The sequence below is a fragment of the Heterodontus francisci genome, chromosome 3 (genome assembly GCF_036365525.1).
Source record: "Heterodontus francisci isolate sHetFra1 chromosome 3, sHetFra1.hap1, whole genome shotgun sequence".
In the NCBI taxonomy this organism is placed as follows: Eukaryota; Metazoa; Chordata; class Chondrichthyes; order Heterodontiformes; family Heterodontidae; genus Heterodontus; species Heterodontus francisci.
In genome coordinates this window covers 188,464,006-188,490,545 of record NC_090373.1, presented here as the reverse complement: position 1 = coordinate 188,490,545, position 26,540 = coordinate 188,464,006, and positions in this window count along the sequence as shown.

Below are 26,540 nucleotides of genomic sequence, written 5' to 3'. Positions count from 1 at the left end.
CCAACTTCTCAAAACCAAATAGTTTTGGCACTTGTGGTATTGGGCATAGACTCAACATTTATCCATTTGCTATCAACCAAAACAAAATACTCTTTCTCTTCCACTTCAAAGAAATCGACATTTACTCGTTCCCATGGTTTTCTTGTGTTTGACTGTGGAATGTAAGGAACCTTGGTTGGATCATTTGGTCCTTCTTGCTCAAAGATCACTTGGTGCTCTCTTAGCACTTCCAAAATGTCAGACATACTCTTACTGATCCCTACTGTAAATAACCTGGCCCATTTAAACTGATTGGCTGGTAGGGAATTTTTTTTTACTGAATTTGAAAGTAAAACATTGATAAAAATTGATTAAAACCCTAATTAACTAATTAATAAGTAGAGTAACTAAACCAGAGGGAGATTACTGTATTTAGTTAGCATTTAATATTTATAGTAGGAATCTAGCACTAGGGACCATATAGTTATAACAATTTAGTAAGGATTTAATAAGTATTTATTTATCTTAAATTAATTTATTAATTAGTGCTAGAAATGTCAGTTAGAGGGGTGAAGTGCTTCACCTGTGAGATGTGGGAGGTCCATGACGCTTCCAGCGTTCCGGGCGACTACATCTGCAGGAAGTGTACCCAGTTGCAGCTCCTCACAGACTGCATGGATCGGTTGGAGCGGCAACTGGATGCACTTAGGAGCATGCAGGTGACAGAAAGTGTCATAGACAGGAGTTTTAGAGAGGTGGTTACACCCAAGGTGCAGGCAGATAGATGGGTGACCGCTAGAAGGGGCAGGCAGTCAGTGCAGGAATCCCCTGTGGCTATCCCCCTCCCTAACAAGTATACCGCTTTGGATACTGTTGGGGGGGATGGCCTATCCGGGGAAAACAACAGCAGCCAGAGCAGTGTCACCACGGCTGGCACTGTTGTTCAGCAGGGAGGGACAAAGCGCAGAAGAGTAATAGTTATAGGAGACTCTATAGTCAGGGGCACAGATAGGCACTTCTGTGGACGTGAAAGAGACTCCAGGATGGTATGTTGCCTCCCTGGTGCCAGGGTCAAGGATGTCTCTGAACGGACAGGGGGCATTCTGAAGGGGGAGGGTGAACAGCCAGAGGTTGTTTTACACATCGGTACCAACGACATAGGCAGGAAGAGTGACGAGGTCCTGCAGGGGGAGTTTAGGGAGTTAGGTAGAATGTTAAAAGACAGGACTTCTCGGGTTGTAATCTCGGGATTACTCCCTGTGCCACGTGCCAGTGAGGCTAGAAATAGGAAGATAGAGCAGCTAAACACGTGGCTGAGCAGCTGGTGTAGAAGGGAGGGTTTCAGATATCTGGACCATTGGGATCTCTTCAGGGACAAATGGGACCTGTACAAGAAGGACGGGTTGCATCTAAACTGGAGGGGCTCAAATATCCTGGCTGCGAGGTTTGCTAGCGTCACTCGGGAGGGTTTAAACTAGTGTGGCAGGGGGGTGGGAACCAGGGCAGTAGGACAGCAAGTGAAATAAATGAGGGGGAACGAGTAAATAAGGCCAGTAAGACTAAGAGGAAGAGCAGGCAGGGAGATGTTGCGGAGCACAGCGGGACTGGTGGTCTGAAGTGCATTTGTTTCAATGCGAGTAGTATAACAGGTAAGGCAGATGAACTTAGAGCTTGGATTAGTACTTGGAACTATGATGTTGTTGTCATTACAGAGACTTGTTTGAGAGAAGGACAGGATTGGCAGCTAAATGTTCCAAGCTTTAGAAGCTTCAGGCGGGATAGAGGGGGATGTAAAAGGGGTGGGGGAGTTGCATTACTTGTTAAGGAGAATATCACAGCTGTACTGCGGGAGGACACCTGGGAGGGGTCGTGCAGCGAGGCAATATGGGTGGAGCTCAGGAATAGGAAGGGTGCAGTCATGATGTTGGGGGTTTACTACAGGCCTCGCAACAGCCAGCGGGAGGTAGAGGAGCAGATATGTAGACAGATTTTGGAAAGATGTAAAGGTAACAGGGTTGTAGTGGTGGGTGATTTTAACTTTCCCTATATTGACTGGGACTCACTTAGTGCTAGGGGCTTAGATGGGGCAGAATTTGTAAGGAACATCCAGGAGGGCTTCTTGAAACAATATGTAGATAGTCCAACTTGGGATGGGGCCGTACTGGACCTGGTATTGGGGAATGAGCCCGGCCAGGTGGTTGAAGTTTCAGTAGGGGAGCATTTCGGGAACAGTGACCATAATTCCATACGTTTTAAGGTACTTGTGGATAAGGATAAGAGTAGTCCTCGGGTGAAGGTGCTAAATTGGGGGAAGGCTAATTATAACAATATTAGGCAGAAACTGAAGAATTTAGATTGGGGGCGGCTGTTTGAGGGTAAATCAACATCTGACATGTGGGAGTCTTTCAAATGTCAGTTGATTAGAATCCAGGACCAGCATGTTCCTGTGAGGAAGAAGGATAAGTTTGGCAAGTTTCGGGAACCTTGGATAACGCGGGATATTGTGAGCCTAGTCAAAAAGAAAAAGGAAGCATTCGTAAGGGCTGGAAGGCTAGGAACAGATGAATCCCTTGAGGAATATAAAGACAGTAGAAAGGAACTTAAGCAAGGAGTCAGGAGGGCTAAAAGGGGTCATGAAAAGTCATTGGCAAACAGGATTAAGGATAATCCCAAGGCTTTTTATACATATATAAAGAGCAAGAGGGTAACTAGGGAAAGGGTTGGCCCGCTCAAGGACAGAGAAGGGAATCTATGTGTGGAGCCAGAGGAAATGGGCGAGGCACTAAATGAGTACTTTACATCAGTATTCACCAAAGAGAAGGACTTGGTGGATGATGAGCCTAGGGAAGGGAGTGTAGATAGTCTCAGTCATCTCATTATCAAAAAGGAGGAGGTGTTGGGTGTCTTGCAAAGCATTAAGGTAGATAAGTCCCCAGGGCCTGATGGGATCTACCCCAGAATACTAAGGGAGGCAAGGGAAGAAATTGCTGGGGCCTTGACAGAAATCTTTGCATCCTCATTGGCTACAGGTGAGGTCCCAGGGGACTGGAGAATAGCCAATGTTGTTCCTTTGTTTAAGAAGGGTAGCAAGGATAATCCAGGAAATTATAGGCTGGTGAGCCTTACATCAGCGGTAGGGAAATTATTAGAGAGGATTCTTCGGGACAGGATTTACTCCCATTTGGAAACAAACAAACTTATTAGCGAGAGGCAGCATGGTTTTGTGAAGGGGAGGTCGTGTCTCACTAATTTGATTGAGTTTTTTGAGGAAGTGACAAAGATGATTGATGAAGGAAGGGCAGTAGATGTTATCTATATGGACTTCAGTAAAGCCTTTGACAAGGTCCCTCATGGCAGACTGGTACAAAAGGTGAAGTCACAAGGGATCAGAGGTGAGCTGGCAAGATGGATACAGAACTGGCTCGGTCATAGAAGACAGAGGGTAGCAGTGGAAGGGTGCTTTTCTGAATGGAGGGATGTGACTAGTGGTGTTTTGCAGGGATCAGTGCTGGGACCTTTGCCGAATCGCCTCTTCCTCCTCCTATGTTTTCTGTTCTTCTGTTCTTATGACTGCACAAATTAGAAAGTTGCTCCAAGGCTCCTTCATGGAACAAGCAATTCACCCTCTCTCTGCCTGACGCTCATCTTGCCAGCAGCGACTGTCTGAACTGTGGCCACCCTGCCAAGGTCAAAGGCCTCCTCCTCCATTAACGTCAATACAGCCAGGTAGGTCACTCCACACCACCCCCCCCCCCCCCCCCACCACCCCATCGACTCCTCTAGCGGGTGTTGTGTGCTTTTCTCTCCTGCAAGCTGAGGATGAAGAGTTTAATGACAATGAACCTTCCCTTCTGACCATCATGATGCACACTTCGATGTTCTGATCCTGGCTTACCTGACCATTGTCCAAAAGCTACATTGATGTGCACCCTTTCCCTGGGTGAAGGGTGACACTGGGCACACATCACCTCAGTCTTCCTGGACAATGCCTGCCTTGAGGTCCTCCTGCTCTGAAGTGTGCAGTCCCTCACCAGATTGACTTGGCATATTGCTCACCTTGCCAAACCTCAGAAGGTCGTTGATGTGCTTCCTGCACTGGACCCAGGTCCTGCTAACTACACTCCAGCTGCTGACCTCTCAAGTGACCTCCGGCCAGCCTACTTAGTTTGCCTGGCTGGCTTCCGCCTGCTGCTCTCAGGAATAAGACATTTTTCCTGCCTCTCACCGACACTAAACTGTGAGGCCGCCCTTCCATGTGAGATTGCCATGTATGTGCTATGAAACCCCGCTCCCTCAGTGACGAGACTGTTTGGCTGCAGCCACATTGATGGCTGACAGGTACCCTTTAAATGGGGCCTGCTACTTCCAGCTCCTGCCGCCTGTTGGTGCCCATTGTTCCTAATTGGACAGATATCGCAGAGGCGAACCACTAATTAGTTGCCTCCTGTAAAATACAAACAGATGTCACGCAACGATGTCAACAATGATCAGTATTTTTCAGGAAGGACACCCAACAGATTAGGGAGGAATATTGCTCCCAACATGAAAGAAAAGCTGCAGGATTAGAGAAATTTGGGTTTGGGCCAAGATGTTTTTGGGATTGAAATGAAAACCTTGGGTGTACAAAGCGATTGGAAAATTCTATGTCGTTATCAGATCCCAGTTGCCCAGAGAAATGGTTCGTGCAGACAATAAACCACAGTCCTTTAACAACTGCAGGGGAATGATGCAAATGTGCTTCATACAGCGAAAATCAAGCTTACATTGGGTTGGGAAAAAACATTTACCTTCCAATAAAAATGAAATGTTGGAAGGAACTCATTATCAGCTTTAACTGTGTGAGTTTCCAAGTGGTTTTACAGATCAAATACTCTCCCTGCTCACCGTCACCTTGCCTGCCTCGATTGAGATTAGGAAGCAAATCATATTGAAAAATTCTGAGTATTTATGAGGCAGGCAGAACATTGTGAAATTTCAAGGCACAACTGCTTATTACTATAATTATGATTATTATAATGCACAGTAGCTTGGATAACTGGCAATTTTGAGCTTTTTTTAAAACGTAATGGTTCCTGTGCTCGTTAGACCTCAATTTGAACGGGTGATCAGAGTGAAGAAGCACGTCAGTGGCTAACCTACACAAATGAGAAAAATCAGTTCAACAGGTAGCAACCACGCAATGAACACAGGGCAGTCACGCCAAGCCCTTTGCCCTCAATGAGTTGTGATGCTTCAGGAATCCATGGCTTGCATTTCTGCAATTCAAAGGAAGGAGTTTTAACACTTTCACCCAGCAATGCAGAAATGACCGTGGATAGTAAACATTGATGTCACTTTTCTTCATGGTCGTTACAATTTGGAATTCCTCCAAGGCGTTTTCTTGTTCAACTGCTGATGATGTTTTCCATAAATGGGTGACCGACAGTGAGCTCAGTTGTATGGTTACAGTGGTGCAGTGGTTGTGGTACTGGACGAGAGTTCATGAGTTCACATCCCATCACAGGCAAATTGTGAAACGGAATTCAATAAATCTGCTCATGACTGGGATAAAAATAACTGACCATAAAAACATAACAAGTTCACTCTTGTCCTTCAGTGAAGTGAACCTGCCGCCCTGGACTAGTCTGGCCTATGTGTGTGACACTGTGTTGTTGTTTGGCTGAATGCATTATAGGTAGGATCCTACCATTGATAGAAGATTGGCTAGCTAAAAGGAAACAGAAAGTTAGCATAAATGGGTAATTTTCTGTTTGGCAAGATGTAATGAGTGGTGTGCCACAGGGATCAGTGCTGGGGCCTCAACTTTTTACAATTTATAGAAAAGACTTGGATGGTTGCTAAATTTGCTGATGACACAAAGATAGGTAGGAAAGTAATTTGTGAAGAGGACATAAGGGGGCTACGAAGGGAAATAGATAGGTTAAGTGAGTGGGCAAAGATCTGGCAAATGGAGTATAATGTGGGAAAATGTGAAATTGTCCATTTTGGCAGGAAGAATAAAAAAGAAGCATATTATCTAAATGGTGAGAGATTGCAGAGCTCTGAGATGCAGAGGGATCTGGGTGTCCTAGTGCATGAATCACAAAAGGTTAGTATGTAGGTTTAGCAAGTAATTAGGAAAGCTAATAGAATGTTATCATTTATAAAAGCAGAAAATGCTGGAAATACTCATCAGGTCAGGCAGCATCTGTAGAGAAAGAGAAGCAGAATTAACGTTTCAGATCTGTGACCTTTCATCAGAACAGGCAAAGGTTAGAAAAAATTAGGTTTTAAGCAAGTTGAAGGGATGGGGCGTTTGGTGGGGAAGAGAACAAAAGGTGTGTGATAGGGCAGAGGGCAGGAGAGATTAAACAACAAAGCTGTCATGGGACAAAGGCAAAGAGTGTGTTAATGGTTGTGATGAAAGATAAAGCATTAGTCCAGAGTGAGTGTTAATAGCAGAATAATGAGCAACTCTGTCCACATGAAAAAACAGGCACATGGTTACAAATTAAAATAAAATAATCAAAAAATAGAAAAATATTTTATAAAAGGCCAGTGAAGCTCTGAAATTGTTGAACTCAAGGTTGAATCCACAAGGCTGTAGAGTGCCTAATCGAAAGATCAGGTGCTGCTCCTCGAGCTTGCTTTGATGTTCACTGGAACACTGCAGCAGGCCAAGGACAGAAATGTTGGCATGAGAGCAGGGGGAAGTGTTGAAATGGCCAGCAACCCGAAGGTCAGGGTCATGCTCGAAGTGTTCTGCAAAGCGGTCACTCAATCTGCGTTTGGTCTCCCCAATGTAGAGGCAACCACATTGTGAGCAGCGAATACAGTATACTACATTGAAAGAAGTACAAGTAAATCACTGCTTCACTTGAAAGGAGTGTTTGGGGCCTTGGAGAGAGGAGGGAAAAGGGCAGGTATTACACCTCCTGAGATTGAATGGGAAGGTGCCGTGGGAAGGGGACGAGGTGCCAGGGGCGATGGAGGAGTAGACCAGGGTGTTGCGAAGGGAACAATCCCTTCGGAATGCTGACAGGGGAGGGGAAGGGAAGATGTTTTTGGTGGTGGTATCACGCTGGAGGTGGTGAAAATGGCGGAGGGTGATCCTTTAGATGTAGAGGCTGGTGGAGAGGCAAGTGAGGACAAGGGGAACCCAGTCACAGTTCTGGGAGGGAGGGGAAGGAGTGAGGGCAGAAGTGCAGAAAATAGGTCGTACATGGTTGAGGGCCCTGTCAACCACAGTGGGGGGGTGGGGGAGGGTGGGATCCTCGGTTGAGGAAATAGGAAGACATGTGAGAAGAGCTGTTGTGGAAGGTCTTTCGATTAGGCATTCTACAGCCTTACAGATTCAACCCTGAGTTCAATAGTTTCAGAGCAAGACTGAGCTTTTTTAATATTTTTCTTTTTTTTGATTATTTTATTTTATTTTTAACCATGTACCTGGTTTTCATGTGGAAAGAGCTGCTCATTATTCTGCTATTAACACTCTGTCTGGACTAATGCTTTGCCTTTCACCATAAGCATTAACACACTCTTCGCCTTTGTCCCAGGACAGCTTTGTTATTTAATCTCTCCTGCCCTCTACCCTATCACACACCTTCCCTTTTGTTCTCTTCCCCACCAAACGCCACCTCCCCTTCACTTGCTTAAAACCTAATTCTTTTCTAACCTTTGCCAGTTCTGATGAAAGGTCACAGACCTGAAACGTTAACTCTGCTTCTCTCTCCACAGATGCTGCCAGACCTGATGAGTATTTCCAGCACTTTCTGTTTTTATTTCAGATTTCCAGCAACTGCAGTATTTTGCTTTTATTTGAATGTTATTGTATATTGCGAGGGAAATTGAATACAGAAGGAGGGAGGTTTTGCTTCAGTTATACAGGACATTGGGGCGACCACATCTGGAGTATTGTGTACAGTATTGGCCTCCTTATTTAAGAAAGGATGTAACTGCATTGGAAGCAGTTCAGAGAAGGTTTACTGGACTAATACCTGGAATAAGCATGTTTTATGAGGAAAGGTTGGGCAGGCTAGGCTTGTATCTGCCTGGGTTTAGAAGAATAAGAGGCAACTTGATTGAAACATATAAGATCCTGAGGGGTTTTGACAGGGTGATGTGGAAAGGATATTTCCCCTAGAACTAGTGGTCGCTACTTAAATATAAGGGGTTGCCCATTTAAGATAGAGATGAGGAGAAATTGTTTTCTCTTAGTGGGTCGTGAGTCTTTGGAACTCTCTTCCTCAAAAGGCAGTGGAAGCAGAGTCTATAAATATTTTTAAGGTGGAAGTAGATAGATGCTTGATAAGCACGGGGTAGAAAGGTTATCGGGAATAGGCGGGAATGTGGAGTCGAGGTTACAATCAGATCAGCCATGATCTTATTGAATAGTGGAGCAGGCTCGAGGGGCCTACTCCTGTTCCTAACTCGTATGTTCATAATTCATCGTCAAATTTTACAAATTTCACAGTATTGTAAGAATTGTGAATTTCACATATTTAAATCCTAAATTTCATGTTGTCGCAGCAAACCATGAAAATGATCTAATCAAAACAAAGAAAAATACAAGGGAGCTTTCAAATGGTATTTATTGTATACTCAAAAACTATTGTAAAAAGTTGACTATAAACAGGTCACATTCTTTACTCACTGAGGTCAGTGGTTGAAGGTGAGCATGGGTCAACGTACAACTGTTTCTTTCTTCATTCCGTGTCTCTGCGCTGTGAACACTGAGGTGGTAAGCTAAAATCACTATGTTTTAAAAGATAAACCCTGTTAAGGCCAAACCAGAGAAGGGGTGAGAGGGGAGCCTGAGACCCCTTCCACACCTGGTCGTAACACAAGCAACCACTTTTATGCACATTATGTTGAATTAATACCCACAACTTTGGGTGATCACATTTTTCCAATGGTATTTTGGCTCTTACAAAAGCATCCACAAGTTCCATTGTAACCGACTGATGATTTTCTGAGCTCTCTGCTGATTTCTTAAAAAGAAATTGTTCCTCTTTTTTTGCATGTTTTCCAGCAGGGCGGTGTCAGATGTTCTCTTTCTGCGCAATGGCTTTCGGACTCCAAGTAATGCTGAACTTTTGCCCAGTGTGTGTGATCCAACAAAACATTGTAGCTTGTATAAAACATTATTCCACGATCAGCATACAGAATTTGGCTTCGAAATCCTTTCACTCAATGTGCTACAGTAATGGTTGTGGCTGTTTTTGATTTGCTCATCCTGGTATTCTCATTTGTCTACTAGCACTTGAGACTGCTTCTCTCAAAACTGCACCAGAAGATCTCCCTGATCTACTAATCAGCGTTGTGTCAATTATGAAAATGCGCGATGTTTGCAACATGCCCTGAAAACAGCAAAGTGAGCCTTGTGTCAATGAATAAAATGTGCAAAGTTTGCAAAATGACCGGTTACACAGAGGACCTGAGATTTCATGGTCTGTGTTGCATTTTTCAAGGACGCGAATTTGGTTGGGCCCTACCTATGTGGTGGATAAAAGCTGTTTTGTTGCAAAAAGAAATCAACTCAAAGAGGCTGATCAGGTCAATTAAAGTATATGATGGGCAAGAAACGTGCCCTTGTCAGTATTACAGAACTCTACAAAGTAATAAAATCATTGGCTGCATACTATAATTCCCATTACTTGGAAAAGTAGAAAAATGGTGTCAGCCAAGATTCCATGATGTCTTGTCACTCTTGTCAGTGAGTCTGAAGGTTGTGGGGTCAAGTCCCACTCCAGGCACCTGAGCACAATACTGAGGCTCCAGAGTTGGACAGAGGGAGTGCTGCACTGTTGGAGGTGCCATCTCTTGGATGCAACTTTAAATTGAGGCCCTGCCTCTCTCAGGTCGATGTAAAAGATCTCACGGCACTATTTGAAGAAGAGCAAAGACTTCTGTCTGCTATCCTGGTCATTAAAAATATTATTTGGTCGCTATCACATTGCTATTTGTGGGAGCTTGCTGTGCACAGATTGACTGCTGTGTTTCCAACATCAGGACAGCGGCTGCACTTCAAAACATACTACATTGTCTATAAAGTGCTTCGGACATCCTGACATCCTGGAAGGTACTGTAGAAATACAAGTCCTTTCTTTCTTGTATAGACCGGAGATTGGAAAGACTAAGCAAGCTTATTTATAAAACAGGAAGTGTTGCAAAAAGTAGCAAATTAATCTAATGCCAGAGTACAAGGCAATTATAACTTATCACAAAAGTTCAGCAGAATTCTCACCGCCTATTCTCCAACAGTTGGAGACTGATTCTTGGAACAAAATCAGTGCTTTTGACTATAACAAAGGCCTGCAAGTTGGCAGAGTGAATGCCAGTCTTCTCTTGCTCCATGGTTACAGAATGTTCCTTCAAGCCATATTCTTAATTAATGCATTTCATGTGAATTTAAGGCCCATTGACATCAAACTGGAAATACCCCTGGAAATCACAGAGTGGGATAGAGACTTAACGTAAAGGACCTCACTCCCCATTTTCCAATTCACTGTACCCGGGGGATATCTATTCCACAGGTGAAAACCCACCTCCAGATAGTTGACAGTCATTATCCCATATACTGGCTCAGTTGCAACACGAAATAACAACTAAACCCATAACTGAATTAATTACACAGCAATAAAGAACATTCCCGATTCTAAATTGAATATATCCAAGGCTGAGTCAGACAGATTCTTGAACGAGAAGGAATTAGCGTTCTGAGGATCTGGAAGGAAAGTGAAGGTGAAGGCAGGATCAGAGCAGCCATGATCTTAGTGAATGGCAGGGAGACTCAAGCAGGTGTATGGCCTAATCCTGCTCCTATTTCTCATCATCTTATCCTCTGAAATTGATTGATTGGATCCATTTTCAAACGTCCATCTTAACACCCGCAAACACCAGGAACCTCCATTTACAGACAGCACTGAAGACAAAATAATCCAGAGCTTTAAGTGTAAAGGCCAGAAAGCCCTTTGTATAGTAAAACAAACAGTGATCGGTCTTTGCCTATTTGCGAAATAGAACAGCTACTGAAAGAAAAGAACTGGCCGGATCCTTGGAACTGATTACAGACTGGAATCTAATCGAGGGGTTCAGATGGTTAATATATAGAATAATGGATACTCGGGAGTGATTACAGACTGGAATCTAATCGAGGGGTTCAGATGGTTAATATATAGAATAATGGATACTCGCAAGTGATTACAGACAGGAATCTAATCGAGGGGTTCAGATGGTTAATATATAGAATAATGGATACCCGGGAGTGATTACAGACTGGAATCTAATCGAGGGGCTCAGATGGTTAATATATAGAATAATGGATACTCGCGAGTGATTACAGATTGGAATCTAATCGAGGGGTTCAGATGGTTTATATACAGAATAATAGATACCCGGGAGTGATTACAGACTGGAATCTAATCGAGGGGTTCAGATGGTTTATATACAGAATAATAGATACTCGGGAGTGATTACAGACTGGAATCTAATCGAGGGGTTCAGATGGTTTATATATAGAATAATGGATACCCGGGAGTGATTACAGACTGGAATCTAATCGAGGGGTTCAGATGGTTAATATATAGAATAATGGATACCCGGGAGTGATTACTGACTGGAATCTAACAGAGGGGTTCAGATGGTTTATATATAGAATAATGGATAACCGGGAGTGATTACAGACTGGAATCTAATCGAGGGGTTCAAATGGTTTATATATAGAATAATGGATAGCCGGGAGTGATTACAGACTGGAATCTAATCGAGGGGTTCAGATGGTTTATATATAGAATAATAGATCCCCGGGTGTGATTACAGACTGGAATCTAATCGTGGGGTTCAGGTGGTTTATATATAGAATAATGGATACCCGGGAGTGATTACAGACTGGAATCTAATCGTGGGGTTCAGGTGGTTTATATATAGAATAATGGATACCCGGGAGTGATTACAGACTAGAATCTAATCGAGGGGTTCAAATGGTTTATATATAGAATAATGGATACCCGGGAGTGATTACAGACTGGAATCTAATCGAGGGGTTCAGATGGTTTATATATAGAATAATAGATACCCGGGAGTGATTACAGACTGGAATCTAATCGAGGGGTTCAGATGGTTTATATATAGAATAATGGATACCCGGGAGTGATTACAGACTGGAATCTAATCGAGGGGTTCAGATGGTTTATATATAGAATAATAGATACCCGGGAGTGATTACAGCATGGAATCTGATCGAGGGGTTCAGATGGTTTATATATAGAATAATGGATACCCGGGAGTGATTACAGACTGGAATCTAATCGAGGGGTTCAAATGGTTTATATATAGAATAATGGATACGTGGGAGTGATTACAGATTGGAATCTAATCGAGGGGTTCAGATGGTTTATATATAGAATAATGGATACCCGGGAGTGATTACAGACTGGAATCTCATCGAGGGGTTCAGATGGTTTATATATAGAATAATAGATACCCGGGAGTGATTACAGACTGGAATCTAATCGAGAGGTTCAGATGGTTTATATATAGAATAATGGATAACCGGGAGTGATTACAGACTGGAATCTAATCGAGGGGTTCAGATGGTTTATATATAGAATAATGGATACCTGGGAGTGATTACAGACTGGAATCTAATCGAGGGGTTCAGATGATTTATATATTGAATAATGGAGAGCCAGGAGTGATTATCGACTGGAATTTAATCGAGGGGTTCAGATGGTTTATATCTAGAATAATGGATGCCTGGGAGTGATTACAGACTGGAATCTAATCGAGGGGTTCAGATCATTTATCTATAGAATAATGGATACCCGGGAGTGATTACTGACTGGAATCTAATCGAGGGGTTCAGATGGTTTATATATAGAATAATGGATACCCGGGAGTGATTACAGACTGGAATTTAATCGAGGGGTTCAGGTGGTTTATATATAGAATAATGGATAGCCGGGTGTGATTACAGACTGGAATCTAATCGAGGGGTTCAGTTGGTTTATATATGGAATAATAGATACCCTGGAGTGATTACAGACTGGAATCTAATTGTGGGGTTCATTTGGTTTATATATAGAATAATGGATAGCCGGGTGTGATTACAGACTGGAATCTAATCGAGGGGTTCAGATGGTTTATATATAGAATAATGGATACCCGGGAGTGATTACAGACTGGAATCTAATCGAGGGGTTCAAATGGTTTATATATAGAATAATGAATACCCGGGAGTGATTACAGACTGGAATCTGATCGAGGGCTTCAGATGGTTTATATATAGAATAATGGATGCCCGGGAGTGATTACAGACTGGAATCTAATCGAGGGGTTCAGATGGTTTACATATGGAATAATGAATACCAGGGAGTGATTACAGACTGGAATCGAATCGAGAGGTTCAGATGGTTTATATATGGAATAATGGATAGCCGGGAGTGATTACAGACTGGAATCTAATCGAGGGGTTCAGATGGTTTATATATAGAATAATGGATACCCGGGAGTGATTACAGACTGGAATCTAATCGAGGGGTTCAGATGGTTTATATATAGAATAATGGATACCCGGGAGTGATTACAGACTGGAATCTAATCGAGGGGTTCAGATGGTTTATATATAGAATAATGGATACCCGGGAGTGATTACAGACTGGAATCTAATCGAGGGGTTCAGATGGTTTATATATAGAATAATGGATACCCGGGAGTGATTACAGACTGGAATCTAATCGAGGGGTTCAAATGGTTTATATATAGAATAATGAATACCCAGGAGTGATTACAGACTGGAATCTGATCGAGGGCTTCAGATGGTTTATATATAGAATAATGGATGCCCGGGAGTGATTACAGACTGGAATCTAATCGAGGGGTTCAGATGGTTTACATATGGAATAATGAATACCAGGGAGTGATTACAGACTGGAATCGAATCGAGAGGTTCAGATGGTTTATATATGGAATAATGGATAGCCGGGAGTGATTACAGACTGGAATCTAATCGAGGGGTTCAGATGGTTTATATATAGAATAATGGATACCCGGGAGTGATTGCAGACTGGAATCTAATCGAGGGGTTCAGATGGTTTATATGTAGAATAATGGATACCCGGGAGTGATTGCAGACTGGAATCTAATCGAGGGGTTCAGATGGTTTATTTGTAGAATAATGGATACCCGGGAGTGATTACAGACTGGAATCTAATCGAGGGGTTCAGATGGTTTATATATAGAATAATGGATACCCGGGAGTGATTACAGACTGGAATCTAATCGAGGGTTTCAGATGGTTTATATATAGAATAATGGATACCCGTGAGTGATTGCAGACTGGAATCTAATCGAGGGGTTCAGATGGTTTATATATAGAATAATGGATACCCGGGAGTGATTGCAGACTGGAATCTAATCGAGGGGTTCAGATGGTTTATATATAGAATAATGGTTACCCGGGAGTGATTACAGACTGGAATCTAATTGAGGGGTTCAGATGGTTTATATATAGAATAATGGATACCCGGGAGTGATTACAGACTGGAATCTAATTGAGGGGTTCAGATGGTTTATATATAGAATAATGGTTACCAAAGATTGACTACAAGCCTGGAAACTTCCCAATGGACAATCAGCTGAACAGCTGTGGAAATTGAACTCCCAATTTGAGTTGGAGGAATTTAGGTCTCAATCAAGACTGAATATTGGATTAGCAGTCTCATAGCATAGAGGCAGTCAGTTTGTTGAATGACCAGTTATTCTGTTGTTTGAGGGAGGAATGGTGGCCAGGGTGCTCGGAGAACTTCCTGTTCTAATTAGAATATTGCCATGGGATTGTTCATCCTCACTCAATCCAATGGAAAAGCAGAATACTGATGATTCTGGAAATCTGAGCTAAAAACAGAAAACACTTGAAATTTTAACTAGATCTGGCAGCATCTGTGGCGAGAGAAACAGAGTTAATGTTTCAAGTCTGTGATCTTTCATCAGAACCCAGTGGAATATGCACGCAGCTACTCAGTTTAGCAGACTACCTAAAGGACAGCACTTCTGACAAGGCAGCTGCCCCTCAGTACTGCTCTGGAGTGTCAGCCGCGATTTTGTGCTCAGATTCTTGAGTGCAGTTTAAAGCTACAATTTTTCACTCAACTGAGCCAAGCCCTGTTATCACAGTTAATAGGTTTAATAGCCTGTGAACAGACCTTGTAAAAATCTGTAAATGAATTGAACACGTGGTTGGACAATAAACAAATATCATCTCAGTCAGGCTGTGAAAAGGCATTAGCAAGACAAAAGCCGAGTTGGCAGGAGGTGCTGATGGATAAAAAAAAAAATTTGGCACCCTTGGAGTCATGCTTGATGTAATCACTGTCTACTGTCAGCCACTCACTCTCCTTCCTCGCTCATCAGTCAATGTGCCTTTCCTCGATGGCAATACCATTGAGTTCTACTGCATGGGTCCTGCTCAGGTGATGACGGTATTCAGTGTAATGTGTGAATCAGCTGTCGTAGAGATCCAGTTTTTCCTGGGTGCACAGGGATTCCATTGGCACTCAGAGCTCCCTTTTAATTCCCTCTTAAATACTCTTACACACTGCCAGCCCAACCTGCTCAACATTTCCTGATAAGACAAATCCCTCATCCCAGGAATCAGCCGAATGAAATTTCAGTATGTTCGTTCACGACACAACTGCCCATCATAGCCCAATTGCTGTCCGGGCTGGCTCAATGGTTTAAAACACTTGCGCTGGCTCAGTGCCTAAATCCTCACAGCGTCTGCTGATGATATCTGCACTTTTTTATTATTTATTTATAGGCTGAGTATCGCTGGTCAGGCCAGCATTTATTGCCTACCCCTAATTGCCCTTGAAAAGGTGGTGGTGAGCCACTTTCTTGAACCGCTGCAGTCCATGTGTTGTGGGCACACACACAGTGCTGGTAGGGAGGGAATTCCAGGTTTTTTGACCCAGCCACAGTGAAGTAATGCCGATATAATTCTAAGTCAAGAAAGTGTGCGGTTTGGTAGGGAACTTGCAGGTGGTGGTGTTCCCATGTGCCTACTGCCCTTGTCCTTCTAGGTAGTAGAGGTTTTGGTTTGGAAGGTGCTGTTGAAGCCTTGGTGAGTTGCTGCAGTGCATTTTGTGGATGGTACACACTGCTGCCACTGTGTGCTGGTGGTGGAATATTTCAGGTGGTGCATGGGGTGTCGATCAAGTGGGCCGCTCTTTCTTGGATGGTGTCGAGCTTCTTGTTGGAGCTGCCTTCATCGAGGCAAGTGGAGAGTATTTCATCACACTTTTGACTTGCAGATGGTAGAAAGGATTTGGGAGTCAGGAGGTGAGTCACTCACTGCAGAATTCCCAGACTCTGACCTGCTCTTGTTGCCACAGCATTTATATTGCTAGTGCAGTTAGTCTCTGGTCAATAGGTACCTCCCGGATGTTAATGGTGGGGGATTCAGTGATGGTAATATCTTTGAATGTCAGAGGGAGATGGTTAGAGACTCTCTTGTTGGGGATAAGAACATGTGAACATAAGGACATAAGAAATAGGAGTAGGAGTAGACCATTTGGCCCCTCGAGCCTGCTCCACAAGTCAATAAGATCATGGCTAAGCTGATTGTCACCTGAACTCCACTTTCCTGCTTGCCCCCCGGAACTCTTGACTTCCTTGTAGATCAAAAATCTGTCTAACTCAGCCTTGAATACATTCAATGACTCAACCTCCACTGCTCGCTGGGGAAGAGAAATCGAAACACTAACGACCCCCTGAGAGAAGAAATTCCTTCTCGTCTCCATCTTAAATAGGAGTCCCCTTCATTTGAAACTGTACTTCCTACTTCTAGATTCTCCCATGAGGGGAAACATCCTCTCAGAATCTATCTGAGCATAGGCCCTGGCCTTGGCCCACTCAGAACCCTATACATTTCAATAATATCACCTCTCAATCTTCTGAACACCAGTGAATATCAGTGAATGAAACTTCTCTGAACTGCTTCCAATGCAAGTATATCCCTCCTTAAATAAGATGAAAAAAACTGTACATCATACTCTCGGTACAGTCTCACCAATGCCCTGTGCAGTTGGAGTAAGACATCCCTACTTTTATGTTCCATTTGCCTTCCTAATTACTTGCTGTACCTGTATGCTGACTTCTTGTGATTCAAATACAAGGACACCCAGGTCCCTCTGTACCGCAGCATTCTGCAGTCTCTCTCCATTTTAATAATATTCTACTTTTCTATTCTTCCTGCGAAAGTGGACAACCTAAAATTTTCCCACATTTACTTCATTTGCTAAAATTTTGCCCACTCACTATATCCCTTTGCAGACTCTTTGTATCCTCCTCACAACTTGCTTTCCTACCTATCTTTGCAAATTTGGCTACAGTACACTCGGTCTCTTCATCCAAGTCATTAATATTGACTGCAAATAGTTGAGGACCCAGCACTGATCCCTGTGGCACTCCACTAGTTGCAGTTTGCCATCCTGAAAATGACCCATTTATCTTGTCTCTGTGTTTCCTGTTCGTTGGCCAATCCTCTATCTATGCTAATATATTAAGGGTGAGTTAATTAAGGGTTAGTTTTATCTAAAGTCTAGTCTTTCTTTTATTTAGCAAATTAACTTAACAGTTGCTGTTTGGGTTGGAGAAGGTGAGTTTTAGACCAGCTTTAAACAGAGTTCACTCAGGCTCTGCTTGCAGCCGCACCTTGTTAATTAGATAACTGACTTAAACCAGTTTTCAGGGGCTAGAGTCAGACTGTATAAAAGTGGGCCATCTTACAGTGCTGATTTCGTTTGCACTGAAGTGCTGACTTGGGGCTGCATTAGAGTGCTAAAGTGGGAGTTTTGTGACTGAGGGAGCTCAGTGAGGAGGGAGCGAGGCGCTCCTTTCATTTCCGACCTGTTCTCAAAGAGCGTGAGGGGAGCCGAGAGTTTCCAAAGAGCACAGCTGACTGGTGAGTAAGTCCTGGTGGGTATTTTTCAAACTGGATTGAATTGTAAGTCATTGTTTTAGCAAGACTTAGTTGATTTATTTTTTTTATTATAATCGTCTTCTAACATTTTAAATTTAAAGGGTTTAGTCATGGCAGGAGAGCTTAAAGCCATGGTTTGCTCCTCTTGCTGCATGTGGGAATCTGGGAACATTTCCAGTCCCCAAGACCAGCATGTGTGCAGGAAGTGTGTCCAGCTGCAGCTCCTGGAAGCTCGGGTTTCAGAGCTGGAACAGTGGCTGGAAACACTGTGGAGCATCCGCGAGTCTGAGAGCATCGTGGAGAGCACATTTAGAGAGGTGGTCACACTGCAGCTGAAGGGACTTGAGGAAGGAAGGGAATGGGTGACCACCAGGCAGTCCAAGAGAAACAGGCAGGTAGTTCAGGAGTCCCCTGGCGTCCCGCTTGCAAATCGGTATTCCATTTTGGAGGCTGATGAGGCTGGTTCCTCCAGAGAGTGCGGACAGAGCCAAGCTTCTGGCACCGCAAGCAGCCTGTCTGCACAGGAAGGGGGAAAGAGAGGAAGAGCAATAGTAATAGGGAATTCTATAGTCAGGGGAACAGATAGGCGCTATTGTGGCCATCAACGTGACTCCAGGATGATGTGTTGCCTCCCTGGTGCCAGGGTCCGGGATGTCACTGAACGGCTGCAGGGCATCCTGAAGGGGGAGGGTGATAAGGCAGAGGTCATGGTACATGTTGGTACCAATGACATAGGTAGAAAGAGGGATGAGGTCTTGCATCAAGAATTCAGGGAGTTAGGCAGTAGACTAAAAAGCAGGACCTCTCCGGTTGTAATCTCTGGATTACTCCCAATGCCACGTGCTAGCGAGTATAGAAATAGGAGAATAGCACAGATGAAAGCGTGGCTTAAGAGTTGGTGCAGGAGGGAGGGTTTTAGATTCCTGGACCACTGGGACCGTCTCTGGGGAAGGTGGGACCTGTACAAGCGGGACGGTCTACATCTGAACCAGAGGGGGACTAACATCTTTGCTGGTGGGTTTGCTAGTGCTGTTGGGAGGAGTTTAAACTAATTTGGCAAGGGAGAGGGGATGCAGACTCCTAGCAGAATAGGGACACAACTAAACACAGGAAAGCAAACAAGTCAGAGGGAATACAGTGGAAGTAAGTTTCAAGGGAGTAAGACCAGGATGGATGGCCTCTACTTTAATGGCAGGAGTTTTTCAGATAAAGTGGATGAGTTAAGGGCAAGGATTGACACGTGGAATTGTGATATAGTAGCCATCACGGAGACATGGTTGAGGGAGGGGCAGGATTGGCAGCTCAATATCCCGGGATATAGAATCTTCAGGCGAGACAGAGGAGGGGGTAAAAGAGGAAGGGGCATTGCAATATTAGTTAAGGAGTCAGTTACTGCAGTAAAAAGAGATGATATCTTGGAGGGGGCATCAAATGAATTATGGGTAGAGTTTAGGAATAAAAAAGGGACAGCTACATTGCTAGGTGTTTATTATAGACCCCCAGATAGTCAGCGGGAAATTGAGGAGCAAATATGTGCGCAATTCGCAGAGGTGTGTAAAAATAATAATAGGGTAATTATATTAGGTGATTTCAACTTTCCCAACATTAACTGGGATCGTCATCGTGTTAAGGGCTTAGATGGAGTGGAGTTCTTAAAATGTATACAGGAGAACACTTTAGCTCAATATGTAGAGGATCCAACAAGGGAGGGTGCAGTGCTGGACCTAATTCTGGGGAATGAAGCCGGACAGGTGCTTGATATGTTGGTGGGGGAGCATTTTGGTGATAGCGACCACAACATGGTACAATTTAATAAAAGCAAAATACTGCGGATGCTGGAAATCTGAAATAAAAACAGGAAATGCTGGAACCACTAAGCAGGTCTGGCAGCATCTGTGGAAAGAGAAGCAGAGTTAACGTTTCGGGTCAGCGACCCTTCATCGGAACAATGGTACAATTTAAGCTTGTTATGGAGAAAGAAATAAACAAGTTGCAAAAAATAGGTTTTGGATTGGGGGAGAGCGAATTTTAGTAAAATAGGGCAGGATCTGGCCAAGGTAGACTGGAAAGACTTACTTGTCGGGAAATCTACAGAAGAGCAGTGGGGGGCATTCAAAAAGGAAATGGGAAGGGGACAGGCCGAACATGTTCCCTCTAGGGTAATAGGTAGGAGCAACAAGCCCAGAGAACCCATGGATGACCAGAAACATTCAGGGTACGATGAGAAGGAAAAGAGAGGCTTTTAGCAAATACAATCTGAGCAAATCAACGGAAGCATTAGTGGAGTACCGAAAGTGTAGGATGGAGCTTAATAAAGCAATTAGGAGAGCAAAGAGGGGATAAGCTCTGGCTGGTAAAAGTAGGGAAAATCCCAAGATATTCTATAAGTATATCAATGGGAAGAGGATAACCAGGAAAAGAGTAGGACCAATTAGGCACCAAGGGGGAAATTTGTGGGTGGAGCCAGAGGACATTGGTAGGGTGTTGAACGAATATTTCACATCTGTCTTCACCCAAGAGAATGAGGATGTAGATATGGAACTCAGAGAGAGAGACTCTGAGGTTCTCTGAGCCAATTGTCATAGGGAGTGACAAGGTATTGGAGGTTTTGGCAGGCTTAAAAGTGGACAAATCTCCAGGTCCGGAAGATTTGTGTCCCAGGATGCTGTGGGAGGCGAGGGTGGAGATTGCAGGGGCTCTGACCCAAATTTTTAATTCCTCTCTGTCCATGGGGGAGGTGCCAGAGGACTGGAGAACAGCTAATGCGGTCCCACTATTTAAGAAAGGTTGTAGAGATAAGCCAGGGAGCTACAGACCAGTGAGTCTCACGTCAGTGGTAGGGAAACTTGGAGAAAATTCAGAAGGAGAGAATCTATCTCCACTTAGGGAGGCAAAATTTGATTCCGAATAATCAGCATGGCTTTGTCAGAGGGAGGTCATGTCTAACAAATTTGATTGAATTTTTTGAGCATGTGACCAGGTGTGTAGATGAGGGTAGTGCAGTTGATGTAGTTTACATGGATTTCAGCAAAGCCTTTGACAAGGTCCCACATTATATTTATTTATTTATTTAGAGATACAGCACTGAAACAGGCCCTTCGGCCCACCAAGTCTGTGCCGACCATCAACCACCCATTTATACCTATCCTACACTAATCCCATATTCCTACCACATCCCCACCTTCCCTATATTCCCCTGCCACCTACCTATACTGGGGGCAATTTATAATGGCCAATTTACCTATCAACCTGCAAGTCTTTGGCTGTGGGAGGAAACCAGAGCACCCGGCGAAAACCCACGCGGTCACAGGAAGAGCTTGCAAACTCCACACAGGCAGTACCCAGAATTGAACCCGGGTCGCTGGAGCTGTGAGGCTGCAGTGCTAACCACTGCGCCACTGTGCCGCTTGTCAAGAAAGCAAATGCACTTGGGATGCAGGGTAACTTGATAAGGTGGATTCAAAATTGGCTTAGCTATAGGAGACAGAGAGTGATGACAGATGGCTGTTTTAGTGACTGGAAGCCAGTGTCCAGTGGCGTACCACAGGGATCTGTGCTGGGTCCCCTATTGTTTGTCATTTATATAAACGACATAGATGACTATGTGGGGGGTTGGATCAGTAAGTTCGCAGATGACACAAAGATTAGCCGAGTGGTTAACAGTGAGGTGGAGTGTCTTGGGTTACAGGAAGATATAGACGGGATGCTCAAATAGGCAGAAAAGTGGCAGATGGAATTTAACCCTGAAAAGTGTGAGGTGATACACTTTGGAAGGAATAATGTGACACAGAAGTATTTCCGTGAATGGCCTGACACTGGGAAGTTCCGAGGAACAAAGGGGCCTTGGCGTGTTTGTCCATAGATCTCTGAAGGCAGAAGGGCAGGTTAATAGGGTGGTGAAAAAGGCATATGGGACACTTGCCTTTATCAATCGAGGCATAGATTACAAAAGCAGGGAGGTCATGTTGGAGTTGTATAGAACTTTGGTAAGGCCACAGCTGGAGTACTGTGTGCAATTCTGGTCGCCACATTATCGGAAGGATGTGACTGCATTGGAGGGGGTGCAGAGGCGATTCACCAGGATGTTGCCTGGGATGGAACATTTAAGCTATGAAGAGAGGTTGGATAGGCTTGGGTTGTTTTCACTGAGCAGAGAAGACTGAGGGGTGACCTGATCGAGGTGTTCAAGATTATGAGGGGCATGGACAGGGTGGATAGGGAACAGCTGTTCCCCTTAGTTGAAGGATCAGTTACAAGGGGTCACAAGTTTAAGGTGAGGGACGGGAAGTTTAAGGGGGATTTGAGGAAGAACTTTTTTACCCAGAGGGTGGTGACAGTCTGGAATGCACTGCCTGGGAGGGTGGTAGAGACAGGTTGCCTCACATCCTTTAAAAAGTACCTGGACGAGCACTTGACACGTCATAGCATTCAAGGCTATGGGCAAAGTGCTGGCAAATGGAATTCGGTAGACAGGTCAGGTGCCTTTTATGCATCGGTGCAGACTCGATGGGCTGAAGGGCCTCATCTGCACTGTATTATTCTGTGATTCTGTGATATCACCCTCAACACTATGAGTTCTTATCTTGTGTTGTAACCTTTTATGTAACAGCTTATCAAATGCCTTTTTGAAATCCAACTACACTACATCTGCTGGTTCCCTTATATCCACTCTCCTTGTTACATCGTCAACGAACGCTAATAAATTTTTCAAACACAATTTTCCTTTCACAAAACCATGTTGACTCTGCCTGATTGTATTGTGATTTTCTAGATGTCCAGCTACTACCTTTTTATTAATGGATTCTAGCATTTTTCCAACAACAGATGTTAGGCTAACTGGCTGATAATTTCCTGCTTTCTGTCTCCCTCCTTTCTGGAACAGAGGTATTACATTTGCAGTTTCCCAATCTGCTGGGACCTTTCCAGAATCTAAGGAATGTTGGAAGATTATAGCCAATGCATCCACTGTCTCTGCAGCCACTTCCTTTAAGACTCTTGGATGCAGTTCATAGAGTCATTTATGACACAAAAGGAGGCCATTCGGCCCATTGAATCCATACCAGCTCTCTACTAAACTATGCTGTCAGTCCCACTCCCTGGCTCAATCCCCATAGTCCTATAGGTCTATTTCTCTCAGGTGGCCATCCAGCTTCCTATTGATTGTCTCCTCTTCCATCACCCTTGTGGGCAGTGAATTCCAGGTCATTACCACACGCTTCATTAAAAAGAAGTATTTCCTCATATTCCCCCTGCATCTCTCGCCCAATACTTTCAATTTGTGTCCACTAGTCCTTGTACCATTAGTTAATGGGAACAGCTTTTCCTTGTCTAATTTATCTAAGCCTATCATAATCCCCTCAATCTCCTTTGTTCTAAGGAGAACCAACACAACTTTTCCAACCTAACCTTGTAAGTAAGATTCTCCACCCCTGGAACCATTCTGGTAAATCTCCTCTGTACCCTCTCAAGGACCCTCACATCCTACCTGAAGTGTGGTGACCAGAACTACACAGGATACTCCAGTTGGGGCCTAACCAGAGCTCTATAAAGGTTCAGCATAACTTCCCTGCTTTTGAACTCTATGCCTGTATTTATGAAGCCCAAGATCCCATATGCTTTGCTAACCCTTTGCTAACTCTCTTAATATGTCCTGTCACCTTCAAAGATCAATGCACATGCATCCCCAGGTCCCTCTGTTTCTGCACACTCTTTAGAACTGTGTCATTAAGTATATATTGCCTCTCCCTATTCCTTCTATCAAAATGCATCACCTGACATTTGTCAGTATGAAATTCCATCTGCCACTCTCTACCCATTTTGCTAGCCTATCTATGTCCTGTTGCAGCGGTTCATATCATCCTCATTGTTTGCCACACCTCCAAGTTTGGTGTCGTCAGCAAATTTTGAGATTCTACTCTGTATTCCAAGATCCAAGTAATTTCTATGTCACAAAAAAAGGGGTGGTCCCAGCAATGACCATTGGGGAACACCACTGTCTACTGTCCTCTAGACCAGAAAGCAAATATTTACTATGACTTGCTGCTTTCTGTCCATAAGCCAATTTTATATCCAATTGGACACTGACCCTCCTATTCCATGAGCTTCAATTTTGTTCACCACCCTTTTATGTGGTACCTTATCAAATGCTTTCTTAAATCCATATAAACAACATCCACTGCATTCCCTTCATCAACGTTCTCTGTTACTTACTCAAAAAAGACTTGTCAGCCTTTAGTTCCATTAGTTTTGCTAGTACTTTTTCCCTAGTGATGGTGATTGTTTTAATTAACTCCCTTCCTTTTGCCTTCTGATATTCTACTATTCTTGGAATGCTTTTTGTGTCTTCTGCTATGAAGACGGATACAAAATACTTGTTTAGATGGTCATTTCCTGGTACTTGTGTTGTGTGAATGTTATCCAGGTCTTGCTGCTTGTGGGCATGGACTGTTTCATTATCTGAGGAGTTGTGAATGATGCTGAACATTGTGCAATCATCAGCAAACATCCCCATTTCTGGTCTTATGATAGAGGGAAGGTCATTGATGAAGCAGCTGAAGATGGTTGGGCCTGGTAGACTCCTGCAGTGATGAACTGGGGCATGATTGGCCTCTAACAACCATAACCATCTTTTATTGTGCTAGGTATGACTCTAACCAGTGGAGAGTTTTCCCCAATTCCTATTGACTTCAATTTTGCTCCTTGATGCCTTGATGTCAAGTGCAGACATTCTCACCTCACCTCTGGAATTCAGCTCTTTTATCCATTTTTAGACCAAGGCTGTAATGAGGTCAGGAGCTGAATGGCCCTGGTGGAATCCAAACTAAGCATTGGTGAACAGATTATTGTTGAGTAAGTGCCACTTGATGGCACTGACGATACTTTCTATCACTTTGCTGATGATTGAGAATAGACTGATAGGGCAGTAATTGGCCAGATTGGATTTTGCTGCTTCTTGTCGGAACAGGCCTGGGCAATTTTCCACATTGTTGGGTAAATGCCAGTGTTGTAGTTATACTGGAACATCTTGGCCAGGTGTGCATCTAGTTCTGGAACACAAGTCTTCAGTACTACAACTGGGATATTGTCAGGGCCCATAGCTTTTGCTGTATCCAGTATGTTCAGTGGAGTGAATCGGATTGGCTGAAGACTGGCACCTGCGATGCTGGGGACCTCAGGAGGAGGCCGAGATGGCTCACGCACTCAGCACTTCTGGCTGAAGATGGTTGCAAATGCTTCCGCCTTGTCTTTTACACTGACATGCTGGGCTCCTCCATCATTGAGTATAGGAATGTTTGTGAAGCCTCTTCCTTCTGTTAATTGTTTAGTTTTCCACCACCATTCAAGGCTAGATGTAGCAGGACTGTAGAGTTTTGATCTGATCTGTTGGTTGTGGGATCGCTTAGCTCTGTTGATAACATACTGCTTTTGTTGTTTAACATGCATGTAGCCTTGTGTTGTAGCTTCACCAGGTTGGCACCTCATCTTTAGCTATGCCTACTGCTGCTCCTGGCATGCTCTCCTGTAATTTTTTTATTGAATCAGAGTTGGTCTCCCGGCCTGATGATAATGGTAGAGTGGGGTGTATGGCAGTTTATGATGTTACAGATTGTGAATGCGTACAATTCTGCTGCTGATGGCTCACAGCGCCTCATGGATGCCCAGTTTTGAACTGATAGACCTTTTTTGGATCTATCCCATTTAGCACGTTGGAAGTGCAACACAACACAATGGAGGATGTCCTCAGTATGAAGACAGGACGTTGTCTTCACAAAGACTGTGCAGTGGTCACTCCTACTGATACTGTTATGGACAGATGCATCTCCGACAGACTGATGAGGATAGGGTTTATTAGATTTTTGCTTCACCACCTCTTGCAGGTTCAACTGGCAGATATGTCCTTCAGGATTCAGCCAGCTCGAACAGTAGTGGTGCTACCAAGCCACTCTTGGTGATGGACATTGAAGTTCCCGCCCAGAGTACATTCTGTGCCCTTGCTACCCTCAGTGCTTCTTACAAGTGGTATTCAACATGGAGAAGCACTGATTCACCGGTTGAGGAGAGACGGTAGGTAGTAATCAACAGGAGGTTTCCTTGCCCATGTTTGACCTGGTGCGATGAGACTTCATGGGATCCAGAGTCAATGTTGAAGACTCTCAGAGTCATTTACACAACTGCTTCCCCAACCCCCGCCCGCCACCCCCCCCCCACAACTGTACACCATTGTGCCGGTGGGACAGGACATACCTGGGTATGGTGATGGTGGTGTCTGGGACATTGTATGATTTGGTGAGTATGACTATGTCTGGCTATTAGTTGACTAGTCTGTAGGACAGCTCTCTCAATTTTGGCTCAAGTTCCCAGATGTTACTGAGGAGGATTTTTTAGGGTCAACTGGACAGGGTGTGCCTTTTTCATTTTTGGTGTCTAGGTGAATGCTCGGTGATCTATCCCATTTTATTCTTCTTTGCCTTTTCTGTAGCAATTTAATACTGCTGAGTGGCTTGCTAGGCTATTTCAGAGGGTATTTAAGAGTCAGCCGCATTGCTGTGGGTCTGGAGTCACATGTAGGCCAGACCAGATCAAGATGGCAGATTCCCTGCCC